Raw genomic sequence first — 15,822 nt, 5'->3', positions numbered from 1 at the left:
GTAATTAATTAAGTTAATACGCATTAAATCGAGTGATATTACTCATTTAAAACATTCATTTCTAGTACTTGTGTTTCTGACCAAGCTTTATTCACGCCACGTCAAAACGGTTTTGTTAAACTTTCAAAATTATAGTTGCTTCTAATACATCCAACACAGACACCAAGGTTGAGATGGATTGGGTGGGGCCCACGGGAAGTCGCTGTGTCCACGTCCGAATCTGCGCAGGCGTCTTTTTTGGCGTCAGTCACGATGTCGGCATCCTCAACGCTTTCAGTGTCGTCGCCTTCTTCAGAGTGGGCGTCAACATCTTCTTCTGAGCAGGCGACGGCGTTTTCTTCGGAGTTAGCAACGGCTCCTTCTTAGGAATAGTTGTCAGAGTAGAAAAACACATCGAATTAGACAAATTAAAAAATGGCATGGTTTGAAGGCCATTGTTTTTATAGTTTTTTTTTGTTTTCCTATATTAATTACATTCATTATTCGCTAAGAGCCGAAAACCGCAACGATATTTGGTAAAAATAAATAGGAAAAAAGCGGACATCCGCTGCACTGATGCCAGACTGTTGGGAAAAAGTCTTTCTGTTGGTTACCGAAATTCCACCTTGCCCTCTTTCGGAAAATTAATTGGGGTCGCTGCCAGGATTGTTAATTATAATATATGATACATTAATGTATTTTTCTATTAAATTGCCTCAGGGCTATAAATTTTGGCATTGTTTGTTAGTGCTGTAGAATAACTTCGCCCATTTAAGCCTTCAGTTAGGCAGGTTGACAGTTATCTATAGTTATCTGTATTTTGAAATTGCTTTTGTGTATTATCATAACGCTATTTATTATTTTTGAAACTATTTATTATTGGACAGAGAGTACCATACATTATTTGACAGTCAATGATTTATACTTTCACTTCTTTGTTTGTCCGATTTTCTTTAGTAAAAATTTGGGTTTTAAAAAAATTCTTGTATTTCATTTCGTTAATCAATTTTTAAAAATTGTACCGTCTGTCGAATTTTAATAAACTGATTCCATTTTAATTTTTTTTTATCAAACTTGCTAAATTTGTGATTACTCTCCCGGCATGCGCACACCAATGTTACATCGCCTGTGGCCTAAACGCGATTAAAAATGTGTGAAAATTGGTATACTCTGAGACCTGAGATATGCTGAGGTTTTCCCTAACTAAATTTGGGTTCGTTTCAATTCCAGCCAATATTTAAAAACGCGATCGGAATATTAAATTTAATGAATACCTGTTATTTAGTTTTCGCAACGCTGAAATTTCCTTATTTATCTACGTTTTTCAGATCGAGTCGAGCAGTTGAGTTTCCAGTCCTGCGAAGAGTAAACCCGCATTGCGTTTGGCCGAAACAACATTATAGTATGTCGATGCATGAACTGGTAAGAAAAATCTTCTCATGATTAAAACTATACGAACACGGTCATCGAGTCGAACGGCGTCGTTAGGCGTCGTCGCCTTCTTCAGAGTGGGCGTCATCGTCTTCTTCTGAGCAGGTGACGGCGTCTTCTTCGGAGTTGGCAACGGCTCCTTCTTCGGAGTGGTCGTCGGCATCTTCTTTGGATTTGCGACGGCGTCTTGTACATGCGCTGGCAATGGCGTCTGATTATAAATCATTGTCATCGTCCGCTACGGCTTGAATCCTGTCCAATGCAAGCTCAGAAAAACACTTCGAATTAGAAAAATTTAAAAATGAAATATTTTGAAGACCATTTTGTTTGTAGGTTTTTTTTTGTTTTCCAATATTAATTATATTAATTATATTCATTATTCGCTAAGATCCGAAAACGACAACGATATTAGGTAAAAATAAATAAAAAAAAGTTGACATTCGCTGCACTGATGGCAGACTTGTCGGGAAAAAGTTTTTCTTTTGTTACACGAAATTCCACATACAAATTGTTGGCAGGATTGTAAATTATAAAATATGATACATTTTTGTTTTCTTTTCTATTGGAATGCATCAGGCCAACGAATTTAGGCCTTGTTAGTTAGTGCTGTAAATAAACTTCGCGCACCCAAGTTAGGGCTTACAATACGGTATTCGGGATTCCGCAATCCCGGACGATTTTTGTCCTTTATTACAAGCCGGTATTTTCGTAAAAATGCCGGCATTTAGGTATTATTCTAGTCAATAAAAATTTATATACAATGTAATAAAAATATATTAAAATTTAAAATTTATTGATTACATGATTTTTTAGAATATACGAATAATTTCATTGTGTTAAAATCTATGTCAGGCACATTTATCCCATATACCGAGCCGAGCATGGCACCATCGAGAAGCGGCATGCTTTAATAAACAAAACGCAAGTTATTAATATTATTTCATAAATATTTTCAATTTGATTATATTTCTTGTTTCTTTATACATAATTCCATACGAGCCTCTCATATGTAAATTTTTACAGATTTTTTTACTTGCACAAGTTTTGTATATATTTACTCCTACTCTCTATATAATAAAATAAATAATATGTAATCATTTCAGAACAATATTTATTGGATTTCATATAATATTTCTTAACAAGTCAATATAACAACTGTCGTAAGTATAAATATAACTAGTATTTTTTTTTATTAATAATACCGGTAATCCCAATATTTGAAATTTCAAATATCAAACACTGGTATTCAGATTTGAGTTCGGTATTGTAAGTCCCAACCTAAGCGTACAGTGGCAGATAGTGAACAATAATTAAATTTAATATATAGTAATTCGTATTTTGAAAATGTTTTCGAATATTATCATTACGTTATTTATAATTTTTGAAAACATTTATTATTCGACAGAGGGTACCATAAATTATTTGACCGGTCCGCTGTCAACGCCCCCGATGGCGGCACTTCCGTTCTCCTACATCTCCCTCCCCCTACTGCTTTATCCTAAGGCGCGGAATTGCAGTTTCGGTAGCTATGTAAAACAATCATGTAAGTGGATTATTCATGAATAAATTAAAACGATATGTCTAAATGTATTAAGTTTAAAACTAATAGTTAAATTCTAATGTATATAATTGAATTAAAATATTCATGTTTATTCATACGTTCGTGTTCACAGAAGTGATGTTGTTTTATTCTGAAATACCAATTAGCCTCACCTCGTGATTATATGAAAGTTTGATTTTTCGAGATCTATAAACTTTGTGAGCTTTACTTCAAACCATTGTGATAAACTTACAAAATCCTTAGATCTTATTTATTTCCATAACAAGGCTTTTGCGCGTGATGTTTTTAAAGCACTCGAGCAGTAATGTAGTTATTATAATTTATGTTCAAATTATCAATTGTTACGTTTCTATGTTCACAGCGTTCGAGAGCTGATAGTGAGTAACTGACGCGCAGCTGATGGAAGTTCTGCAGATTGTTGCAAATGATTCAACTGTTCGAGGATCATCTAATGTATCTGGTAAATATTTTTCACACTGTTGGAACACTTTTTAAAACAATTTAAAACGTACGTAATTTAGTTGACATCATAGTTATTATTTCCGTTTGCTTTCGCTAGATGTCGCTAGGTGAATTTTAAATCGCGGTATTGTTTGGTCAGCGGCAGCATTCAAAGGTCTTGGCGTCGGAGTTCTTTGTAGGAGATAGATGCCTAATAATACTCGTATATACGTACCTAACGAGAAATTTTTGCTAAGCGGCCATCCTTAGTTCTATTGCTAGGGAGATGAGGCGCTTTAATAATAACCTGGTATTTATGAACAATCTACATAATTGGTGTGTGTATATATATATCTATATATATATATATATATATATATATCTGGACCGTTAATTTTGAAAGTGATGTAAGTCCATTTTTGAGAAAAATTGGCTATCACGTAAATCATGCTTAATTTAATGTAAGTTTTTTGTATGTTACTAGTCCGTTTTTAATTTCTCAAAAAAAAATCCCATGTTTTGTACAACTTAAAATCGGTCGGTAAATGAATTTGCATAATCATGGATTATGAAAGTGGTGTAAGTGCAATTGACAGAGGTTGGTGGCATAGCAGCAGATGAATGCCGATCAGTGATTTGTTATTTTTCATTTATTTTATATTACGTGTGACATTACGTGTCAAGTGTTGCTAATTCAGGTTAGTTATTCTATTTTTTGTTAAAATGGCTAACTTTGTATTAACATCAGATAGTGATATAGGTAAGAATTAAATTAAATTAAAGAAGAATGGGAGAATTTCATTTCAAAAAACAAAATATCCAAAATTCTTTTAAAAAACAGATAAAAAAATATTAATGGGGAACAGGTAAATTGGTTGCAAATATGTTGAGGTTCCTCAAAAATGCACAATATAACATTTTTTATAAAACAACGACGACGAACGCAGAGTTTAAAATTATCAATTTATTACCTCTACGTCCTGGAAGACCGTTAAAATTTGAAAAAATCGCCCTAGAGCCTTTGTACCAAAATGCCAGACCTATTACGTACGAAAAATATAAAGACATGAAGCAGCTACTACCCTATATACCTCCGGTGCATCATGCATATTTTGAAATACCACATGCAGAGAATAAGTAAATTCTTGTAATCAGTATCTATCAGTATCTTGCAATTATGACAATGTAATTAGCGTCTAAAATAAAATTTTGTGATGTTGTGCGTATTTGTAAAGAAAATTATTTTAAAATGAAGTATATTTTTTATTTGATGATTTTATGTTTGATTTTTAAAAATTGAAATTAAACGATTTTTACAATTGTCTAATTTTGAAAGTGGTGTAAGTCCATTTACAGCACATAAATATATGTTATCGTAGTCTAATTAGCCGAAAACAAATCTATATAAACAAATTAAATGTTGAAAAAACAATAGAAACAATGCCAGACCTCATGTAATTTGCATGTATTTTTAAATCAACAAATATATACACTTTTAATTTTCTCGAAAGAAAAGAAAATGGACTTACACCACTTTCAAAATAAATGGTCCATATTTATATGTTGACTTGTTGAACACTCCTCTATCTTATACTTACAGTCGAGGCGACCCCATCAGTAACAGCTTCCGTTCTTTGTTTAGATGAAGAAGCAATATGAATTGTTTTATATATAATCATATCAAAAGGTTTCTTGTGTTTATTTAAGTAATTGTCTTCAGATGCCATTTCACAATATACGTATAATTGTCATTGTATAAATGAATAACCAATTTAAAGAAGAATTGTGTCAATTTTTATTAATTTATTTAATATAATAAATTGGGGTGTTATTGTTCTGGAATGGAGACCGGCGAGTGTAGCGAAAGACTTCCGCCCAACAAGATGGACAGACGGCTGAACAAACGACTATTTTTGATAAATATACATTCGATTCGGTTCATTATTAATACACTGTGATAAGTTTCAAGTGTAAAAGGTTTAAAGCTCCTTCGTTGTTGAATAATGTACAGAACGTACAGTAATTGTTTGCTTATAATCTGTAATGTTACACTTTTAAAGATAAGCCTATTTCCAATCTATATATTAACTAAAGCATCAATCCGTAAATATTAACTATTGCTTATCGCGTTTCATTTTTAAATATCGCGGGCAATTGCGCCGTACGCTACTCCGGGTTACAAGTTCCGACGCGTGCGGATAGATGGCGCCACGGGTACATTTGTATCGCGCTATAGTTGTTACTGTCGGACTCATATAAGTCCCAGTGCTATTTTTCTACAGCGACGTGAGATCAGGTCCACGAGCCCATATCCAATCAGGTCTTTAATAAGCATATATTTTTGTATAGCCGCGCCTTCAATTCTGAAGTCGGCTTATAAACAAAATATACATAGTTTATTCATAGGAGAGGTTACAGTGTAATCACATGATTATATATATATATATATATATATATATATATATATACATTTATATACAATAACACTGCGTTATGTATATATATGTGTGTATATATATATATAACGCAGTGTTATTAGCGTAATGTTTTAAAGCGTTAGCACAGAAAAGTGTGCGTGTAATCGTCGTTATTAAAATTTTATGTAAAGCCGCGCCTTCAATCGTTGAAGTCAGCTTACTAACCAAGTACACAATCATCATTTCAGGACGTTCGTTGCACACAGGCCTTCCCCCCGGTGCACCGGCGCTTGGAGTAGTCTTCACCCTGCTTGTGCGCTCGCTGCAAGAGCCGGCTAAGAGCAAAATATAAAGGGACGACGAGCAGCAGAATCTCTCGAAAGGGCGGGGCATACAAAGCGAAGATTGTCACACACGCCCGGTGAGGAAGACGTCATTGACAACTATAGATCAAATATCAATAACAGTGACCACTTGTGTAATTACATTGTATGTAATCGCCAAAACAGTTAAATTCATTAGAATCTACAATTGAATTGAGTTTAAGCAAGGGAAAACTTACAAATATTAGGGCCAAGAGTAAACCGAATTTCTTACAGTTTCCTTGGCTTTTGTGAGCAGAGGCGATGCGTGTGCGCATGCCAGAAGTAAGTTTCGATCTTGGGATATTAATTTATGTACAATTTTTTTTTAAGAATACATTAAGATTTTTTTTAATTTGGTCCCTAATTCTAGAAATATGGAATTAATGATGAACCGATTAAAATGCCAGAACATTTAGAAAATTTAAGTTTTCCCAAAGGAAATCCCACAAATTCTTAAATGCAGTACTTCTGATAAATCGCAACTATTTCACGGCGAAGATAGAAGGTCTGCTTATGAATTTCATTAAGTCATTTGAACTCATACTTAAGAGTGCAATATTTAGACGGGAGTGAACAAGAGTTTAGTATTTCATTATTTTATTGTTTGAAAAGTGCTCAGTATCATGTATATCGTTTTACTACGCATCAGCTGAACTGATTTATATTGGTTAAAAAAATCGATTTCAAGTAAATGTGTTGAAGGCAAATGTGTTCTTTGTAATTAAATTATTGATTGTCATTTTGCTTTAACCAGGTCCTGAAAAAGAATTTGTTTTTATTGCTTTTAATAAAAGATGCAAGCTCACATAATCACATCAAATTAGACAAATTGAAAACTCGTATGTTTTGAAGGCCATTGCGTTTATATCTTTTTTTGTTTCAATATTCGCTGTGAGCCGAAAACCGCAACGATATTTGGTAAAAATAAATAGGAAAAAAGTGGACTTCCGCTGCACTGATGCCAGACGGTTGGGAAAAAGTTTTTCTTTTGGTCTCCGAAATTCTTCCTTGCTCTCTTTTGGGATGTTAATTGGGGTCGCTGCCAGGATTTTTAATTATCATATATGATACATTAATGTATTTTTCTATTTGACTGCCTCAGGGCAATAAATTTTGGCATTGTTGTTGAAAAAGCAAGATGTTCTTGGTTCAAGCTGTTCGTCTAATCGAGAGTCTAGTAATTTCGCTAGTATTTTTGAATAGCCACACCTTCAATCTTAAAGTCGGCTTATTACGAAGTATCAAGAATGTATTTGTACTTCAACTACTTTTCATATTGTTTGTACGCTTAAGATAAACAAGCTTTTCCAATTAGAGCGAAATTTAGATAATCGACTATGATCAGGTCGGCTTTCAGTTGTACCTAAACTGCTGTACCGCGTCTTAGATACACCCGTTGAGACGTCTCAACGGGTGTATCTAAGACGCGGTACAGCAGTTTAGGTACATCTGCTGTCTACCCCCTCGATGGCAGCGTTTACGTTCTGCTATATCCCCCCCTCCCTACTGCTTTTTCTTAAAGCGCGGTATTGCGGTTTCGGTAGCTCTATTATTCATGAATGAATTAAAACGATATTTTTAAATGTATTAAGTTTAAAACTAATACTTATATTGTTTTGTATGTAATTGAATTAAAATGTTCCTGTCTATTCATACGTTCGTGTTCACAGAATTGATGTTGTTTTATTCAGAAATACCAATTAGTCTCGTGATTATATTTAAGTTCGATTTTTTTAAATCTATAAACTTTGTGAGTTTTACCTCAATCCATTGTGATAAACTTACAAAGTTCCTTAGATCTTATTTATTTCCATAACAAGGCTCTTGGGCGTGATATTTTTTGTTTTTTTAAAGTTTAATGAATGCTTAAAGAACAATAGCAGTAATGTAGTTATTATAAATTTTGTTCAAATTATTAATTGTTACGTTTCTATGTTCACAGCGTTCGAGAGCTGATAGTGAGAAACTGACGCGCAGCTGATGGAAGTTCTGCAGATTGTTGCAAATAAATCACCTGTTCGAGGATCATCTAAAGTTTCTGGTAAATACACTGTTGGAACACTTTTTAAAACAATTTAAAACGTACGTAATTGAGCTGACATCATGGTTATTATTTCCGTTTGCATTCGCTAGGTGTCGCTAGGGTAATTTTAAATCGCGTTATTGTTTTTCAGTGAGTACACATGCCAACTTAGAAGTCTCAGCATGTAGATTAGCATTCACAGGCCACCCCCCGCTTATTTTGGTCTCAGCCTACTTCTTCCCCCGATAAAACAGTCCTCCCCGCGCATCTTATTACACTTACATCTCTAAGTCAATTTTTTTATTGCAGGCGACTTCGACATCTTATTAGAAGAAAGAATAAGGCACTGAGACTCTATGATAGATACAGGACCGACGAAAACAAACTCCGTCGCCGCAACTTACATAAGTTGGTCAAAGAACAGCTGGCGAACGTAGAAACAAAAAGTGGGATGCGCTGCCTAGCGACCTCGAGCCTTCCAAAGTTGCCTTGTGGCAACTGGCTCGGTGTATGAAAGCAGACAAAGTTCCCCCTACCCCTCTCCTCTTACGCGACAAGGTTGAATGTTTGGCTGACAGCATGGAGAATCACTCAGAGAAACAAACACTCCAGTGGACACATGACATCTGCGCGCGGTAGAAAAAGAGGTCCGACTCCGGTCGGTTCATTCTCCCTTCGGACCAGACATCCCCCCAGTGATCTCCGTGGAGGTCACCGACCTAATTAAGGGTCTGAAAAATAAATCCCTGACGGCTTCTCCAACAGGGTTCTGAAAATTCTCCCCCCACCTTATACTCCTCCTTGTCTCGATTTTTAATTTCTTTATCACAAGCTACACTTTCCCTAACACCAGGAAGGAAGCAACATTGATAGGAATTTAAAAGCCAAATAAACCACCAACCTTCACACTTCTTACCGCCCTATTAGTCTGGGCAAACTTTACGAGCGCGTACTTCTTTTCCGCGAACTTCGTCTCATTCCCGACGATCAATTCGTATTCCGCGCTCATCATTCTTGTGTCCACCAAGCAAACCGATTCACGGAACACTTTTTAGCAGGTTTAGCAAAATCCCGTTCTCTGACCACGAGCGCTGTTCTATTTTTATTTATTTTTATTTAACAGTTTATTGTACACAATAAAAACACTAAAGTAACAATACAAATGTAACTGACACAACAGGCACTACTTATTTCTAACCAGAAATTTCTTCCAGTAGGCCTACGGAAGGAGATTCATAAAAAGTAAGGCAGACACAACGTGCACAATAATTAAATTGAAATATTTACAATAGATACGACTTTTGACCATAATTACATACTTATCATGAACATAAATGTATACTTATATATTATATACTTACATAAATAAGCAAAATAAATAATATATATACATAATATAAGCATAAATACATATATAACTAAAAATATTATATATACTAGACAACTAGCGATAAATAGTGCTCTTTGACTCGCTTTTTAAATACAGGTAATGATGGACAATCACGTACTTCGTAGGGGAGAGCGTTCCATAATCTTGCGGCATGGACAGTGAAGGAATAGGAAAAGAAATCAGAGTGATGGGTGGGGATGGCCAGTGACGTCCTTACGTTCGTACGACAAGGTTTGTCCTGGGCCCGGGAGAAGTGGAAGAGGTTACGGAGATAAGAATATTTGATATTACCAAAGCATTCGATAAGGTCTGGCACGACGGCTTATGTGATAGTCGTTATTTAAATTTTTGTAAACCGCTTCTTCAATCTTCGAACTCGGCTTACTAAGCAAGTACGCAATCATCATTACAGGACGTCCGTTGCACACAGGCAGGGGAGCTGCGGAGCACCGGCGCTTGGAGTAGTCTTCGCCCCCCTTGCGCGCTCGCTGCAAGAGCCGGCTAAGAGCAAAATATAAAGGGACGACAAGCAGCAGAATCTCTCAAAAGGGCGGGGCATACAAAGCGAAGATTGCCACACACGCCAGGTAAGGAAGACGTCATTGACAACTACAGATCAAATATTAATAACAGTGACCACTTGGGTAATTGTATCGTATGTAATCTCCAAAACCAATTCGTTACAAACTAAAATTAAATTTAGTTTAAGAAGGGAAAACCTACAGCTATTAGGGTCAAGAGTAAATTGAATTTCTTACATTTTCTATGGCTTTTGTGACCAGTTTTTTCCTACCATGTGTATGTATGCAGTTGCACCAGACATTAATTGACGACAAATGAGCTACGCTTTCCTCTTTTAAAGAGTCCTCTATTTACAATCATTCTGTATGTATGAAATTAAGTATAAATACGTAAAATTATCTGAAGAATTCTGACTTTATTTAATTTTTTAATAAATCAAGCGACTTCACCGATCTTTAATCCAGTTTAAAAATTCCTCCAAGTGATTTTTGTCACAATTTCAGTAATTAATTGAGCTAATACGCAGTAAATCGAGTGATATTACTCAGTTTAAACAGTTCAGTTAAGATAGATAACATTCATTTCTAGCACTTGTGTTTCTGACCAAGCTTTATTCACGCCACGTCAAAACGGTTTTGTTAAACTTTCAAAATTATATTTGCTTCTAATACATCTAACACAGACAAGGTTGAGATGGATTGGGTGGGGCCCTTGGGAAGTTGCTGTGTCTACGTCCAAATCTGCGCAGGCGTCTTTTTTGGCGTCAGTCAATATGTCGGCATCCTCAACGCTTTCAGCGTCGTCGCCTTCTTCAGAGTGGGCGTCAACATCTTCTTCTGAGCAGGCGACGGCGTTTTCTTCGGAGTTAGCAACGGCTCCTTCTAAGGAATAGTTGTCATTGTGTTTATAGTTTTTTTTTGTTTTCCTATATTAATTACATTCATTATTCGCTAAGAGCCGAAAACCGCAACGATATTTGGTAAAAATAAATAGGAAAAACGTGGACATCCGCTGCACTGATGCCAGGATTGTTAATTATAATATATGATACATTAATGTATATTTCTTTTGGATTGCCTCAGGGCTATAAATTTTGGCATTGTTAGTTAGTGCTGTAGAATAACTTCGCCCATCCAAGCCTTCAGTTAGGCAGGCGGACAGTTAACAATAAATAATTTTAATATGTAGTAATGTGTATTTTGAAATTGCTTTTGTGTATTATCATAACGCTATTTATTATTTTTAAAACTATTTGTTATTGGACAGAGAGTACCATACATTATTTGACAGTCAATAATTTATACTTTCACTTCTTTGTTTGTCCGATTTGCTTTAGTGAAAATTTGGGTTTTAAAAAATTCTTGTACTTCATTTCGTTAATCAATTTTTAAAAATTGTACCGTCTGTCGAATTTTAATAAACTGATTTCATTATAATTTTTTTTATCAAACTTGCTAAATTTGTGATAATTAAACGCCTAAGCTTTTCTTAAAAATGATATGGAGAAACATTACTCTCCCGGCATGCGCACACCAATGTTACATCGCCTGTGGCCTAAACGCCATTAAAAATGTGTGAAAATTGGTATACTCTGAAACCTGAGATATGCTGAGGTTTTCCCTAACTAAATTTGGGTCCGTTTCAATTCCAGCCAATATTTAAAAACGCGATCGGAAAGTTAAATTTAATGAATACCTATTATTTAGTTTTCGCAACGCTGAAATTCCCTTATTTATCTACGTTTTTCAGATCGAGTCGAGCAGTTGTTTCCAGTCCTGCGAAGAGTAAACCCGCATTGCGTTTGGCCGAAACAACATTATAGTATGTCGATGCATGAACTGGTAAGAAAAATCTTCTCATGATTAAAACTATACGAACACCGTCATCGAGACGAACGGCGTCGTTAGGCGTCGTCGCCTTCTTCAGAGTGGGCGTCACCGTCTTCTTCTGAGCAGGCGACGGCGTCTTCTTTGGAGTTGGCAACGGCTCCTTCTTCGGAGTGGTCGTCGGCGTCTTCTTTGAATTTGCGACGGCGTCTTGTACATAGCGCTGGCAATGGAATCTGATTATAAATCATTGTCATCGTCCGCTACGGCTTGAATCCTGTCCAATGCAAGCTCAGAAAAACACATCGAATTAGACAAATTTAAAACTAAAATATTTTGAAGGCCATTTTGTTTATAGGTTTTTTTTTTGTTTCCCTATATTAATTATATTCATTATTATCGCTAAGATCCGAAAACGACAACGATGTTTGGTAAAAATAAATAGGAAAAAAGTGGACATTCGCTGTACTGATGCCAGACTTGTTGGGAAAAAGTTTTTCTTTTGTTACACGAAATTCCACATACAATTCGCTGGCAGGATCGTAAATTATAATATATGATACATTATTGTTTTCTTTTCTATTGTAATGCATCAGGCCAACGAATTTAGGCATTGTTAGTTAGTGCTGTAAATAAACTTCGCGCACCCAAGTTAGGGCTTACAATACTGATTTCGGGATACCGGAATCTCGGACGAGTTTTGTCCTTTGTTAAAAACCGGTATTTTTGTAAAAATACCGGCATTTAGGTGTTATTCTAGTCGATGAAAATTAAATTTATATACAATGTAATAAAAATATATTAAAATTTAAAATTTATTGATTACATGATTTTTTAGAATATACGAATAATTTCATTGTGTTAAAATCTATGTCAGGCACATTTATCCCATATACCGAGCCGAGCATGGCACCATCGAGAAGCGGCATGCTTTAATAAACAAAACGCAAGTTATTAATATTATTTCATAAATATTTTCAATTTGATTATATTTCTTGTTTCTTTATACATAATTCCATACGAGCCTCTCATATGTTAATTTTTACAGATTTTTTTACTTGCCCATTTTTTGTATATATTTACTCCTACTCTCTATATAACAAAATAAATAATATGTAATCATTTCAGAACAATATTTATTGGATTTCATATATTATTTCTTAACAAGTCAATATAACAACTGTCGTAAGTATAAATATAACTAGTATTTTTTTTTATTAATAATACCGGTAATCCCAATATTTGAAATTTCAAATATCAAACACTGGTATTCAGATTTGAGTTCGGTATTGTAAGTCCCAACCAAAGCGTACAGTGGCAGATAGTGAACAATAATTAATTTTAATATATAGTAATTCGTATTTTGAAAATGTTTTCGAATATTATCATTACGTTATTTATAATTTTTGAAAACATTTATTATTCGACAGAGAGTACCATAAATTATTTGATTGTCATTGAGCTGTATTTTCATTTGAGACCACCTGTTGAGAACGGTCCTCTGTCAAAGCCCCCGATGGCGGCACTTTCGTTCTCCTACATCCCCCTCCCCCTACTGCTATAACCTAAGGCGCGGAATTGCCGTTTCGGTAGCTATGTAAAACAATTCCACTTACATGGATTATTCATGAATAAATTAAAACGATATGTCTAAATGTATTAAGTTTAAAACTAATAGTTAAATTCTAATGTATATAATTGAATTAAAATATTCATGTTTATTCATACGTTCGTGTTCACAGAAGTGATGTTGTTTTATTCTGAAATACCAATTAGCCTCACCTCGTGATTATATGAAAGTTTGATTTTTCGAGATCTATAAACTTTGTGAGCTTTACTTCAAACCATTGTGATAAACTTACAAAATCCTTAGATCTTATTTATTTCCATAACAAGGCTTTTGCGCGTGATGTTTTTAAAGCACTCGAGCAGTAATGTAGTTATTATAATTTATGTTCAAATTATCAATTGTTACGTTTCTATGTTCACAGCGTTCGAGAGCTGATAGTGAGTAACTGACGCGCAGCTGATGGAAGTTCTGCAGATTGTTGCAAATGATTCAACTGTTCGAGGATCATCTAATGTATCTGGTAAATATTTTTCACACTGTTGGAACACTTTTTAAAACAATTTAAAACGTACGTAATTTAGTTGACATCATAGTTATTATTTCCGTTTGCTTTCGCTAGATGTCGCTAGGTGAATTTTAAATCGCGGTATTGTTTGGTCAGCGGCAGCATTCAAAGGTCTTGGCGTCGGAGTTCTTTGTAGGAGATAGATGCCTAATAATACTCGTATATACGTACCTAACGAGAAATTTTTGCTAAGCGGCCATCCTTAGTTCTATTGCTAGGGAGATGAGGCGCTTTAATAATAACCTGGTATTTATGAACAATCTACATAATTGGTGTGTGTATATATATATCTATATATATATATATATATATATATATCTGGACCGTTAATTTTGAAAGTGATGTAAGTCCATTTTTGAGAAAAATTGGCTATCACGTAAATCATGCTTAATTTAATGTAAGTTTTTTGTATGTTACTAGTCCGTTTTTAATTTCTCAAAAAAAAATCCCATGTTTTGTACAACTTAAAATCGGTCGGTAAATGAATTTGCATAATCATGGATTATGAAAGTGGTGTAAGTGCAATTGACAGAGGTTGGTGGCATAGCAGCAGATGAATGCCGATCAGTGATTTGTTATTTTTCATTTATTTTATATTACGTGTGACATTACGTGTCAAGTGTTGCTAATTCAGGTTAGTTATTCTATTTTTTGTTAAAATGGCTAACTTTGTATTAACATCAGATAGTGATATAGGTAAGAATTAAATTAAATTAAAGAAGAATGGGAGAATTTCATTTCAAAAAACAAAATATCCAAAATGCTTTTAAAAAACAGATAAAAAATATTAATGGGGAACAGGTAAATTGGTTGCAAATATGTTGAGGTTCCTCAAAAATGCACAATATAACATTTTTTATAAAACAACGACGACGAACGCAGAATTTAAAATTATCAATTTATATCTCTACGTCCTGGAAGACCGTTAAAATTTGAAAAAATCGCCTTAGAGCCTTTGTACCAAAATGCCAGACCTATTACGTACGAAAAATATAAAGACATGAAGCAGCTACTACCCTATATACCTCCGGTGCATCATGCATATTTTGAAATACCACATGCAGAGAATAAGTAAATTCTTGTAATCAGTATCTATCAGTATCTTGCAATTATGACAATGTAATTAGCGTCTAAAATAAAATTTTGTGATGTTGTGCGTATTTGTAAAGAAAATTATTTTAAAATGAAGTATATTTTTTTATTCGATGATTTTATATTTGATTTTTAAAAATTGAAGTTAAACGATTTTTACAATTGTCTAATTTTGAAAGTGGTGTAAGTCCATTCACAGCACATAAATATATGTTATCGTAGTCTAATTAGCCGAAAACAAATCTATATAAACAAATTAAATGTTGATAAAACAATAGAAACAATGCCAGACCTCATATAATTTGCCTGTATTTTTAAATCAACAAATATGTACACCTTTAATTTTCTCTAAAGAAAAGAAAATGGACTTACACCACTTTCAAAATAAACGGTCCATATATATATGTTGACTTGTTGATCACTGCTCTATCTTATACTTACAGTCGAGGCGACCCCATCAGTAACAGCTTCCGTTCTTTGTTTAGATGAAGAAGCAATATGAATTGTTTTATATATAATCATATCAAAAGGTTTCTTGTGTTTATTTAAGTAATTGTCTTCAGATGCCACTCCACAATATACGTATAATTGTCATTGTATAAGTGAATAACCAATTTAAAGAAGAATTGTGTCAATTTTT

General features: G+C 34.3%; 2 long non-coding RNA genes across 2 annotated transcripts; both read left to right on the top strand.

The window, feature by feature from the left end:
- The first annotated feature begins 1,363 nt into the window (after window positions 1–1,363).
- On the top strand, window positions 1,364–8,229 carry LOC137921362 (uncharacterized). Its single transcript, XR_011107478.1, has 4 exons — window positions 1,364–1,401; window positions 3,333–3,431; window positions 6,078–6,250; window positions 8,137–8,229. It is a non-coding gene; the product is annotated as an uncharacterized lncRNA (long non-coding RNA).
- Window positions 8,230–9,629: 1,400 nt separating this feature from the next.
- On the top strand, window positions 9,630–14,028 carry LOC137921357 (uncharacterized). Its single transcript, XR_011107477.1, has 4 exons — window positions 9,630–9,914; window positions 10,020–10,194; window positions 11,879–11,970; window positions 13,947–14,028. It is a non-coding gene; the product is annotated as an uncharacterized lncRNA (long non-coding RNA).
- The last annotated feature ends 1,794 nt before the right edge of the window (window positions 14,029–15,822 follow it).

Source organism: Battus philenor, unplaced genomic scaffold, assembly GCF_028537555.1.
Source record: "Battus philenor isolate CCGP_79_NKW_IND1 unplaced genomic scaffold, ilBatPhil1.0.hap1 SCAF_1, whole genome shotgun sequence".
Classification (NCBI taxonomy): domain Eukaryota; kingdom Metazoa; phylum Arthropoda; class Insecta; order Lepidoptera; family Papilionidae; genus Battus; species Battus philenor.
Note: the sequence above shows the minus strand (reverse complement) of the source record. Positions and strands in the feature narration are given on the sequence as shown.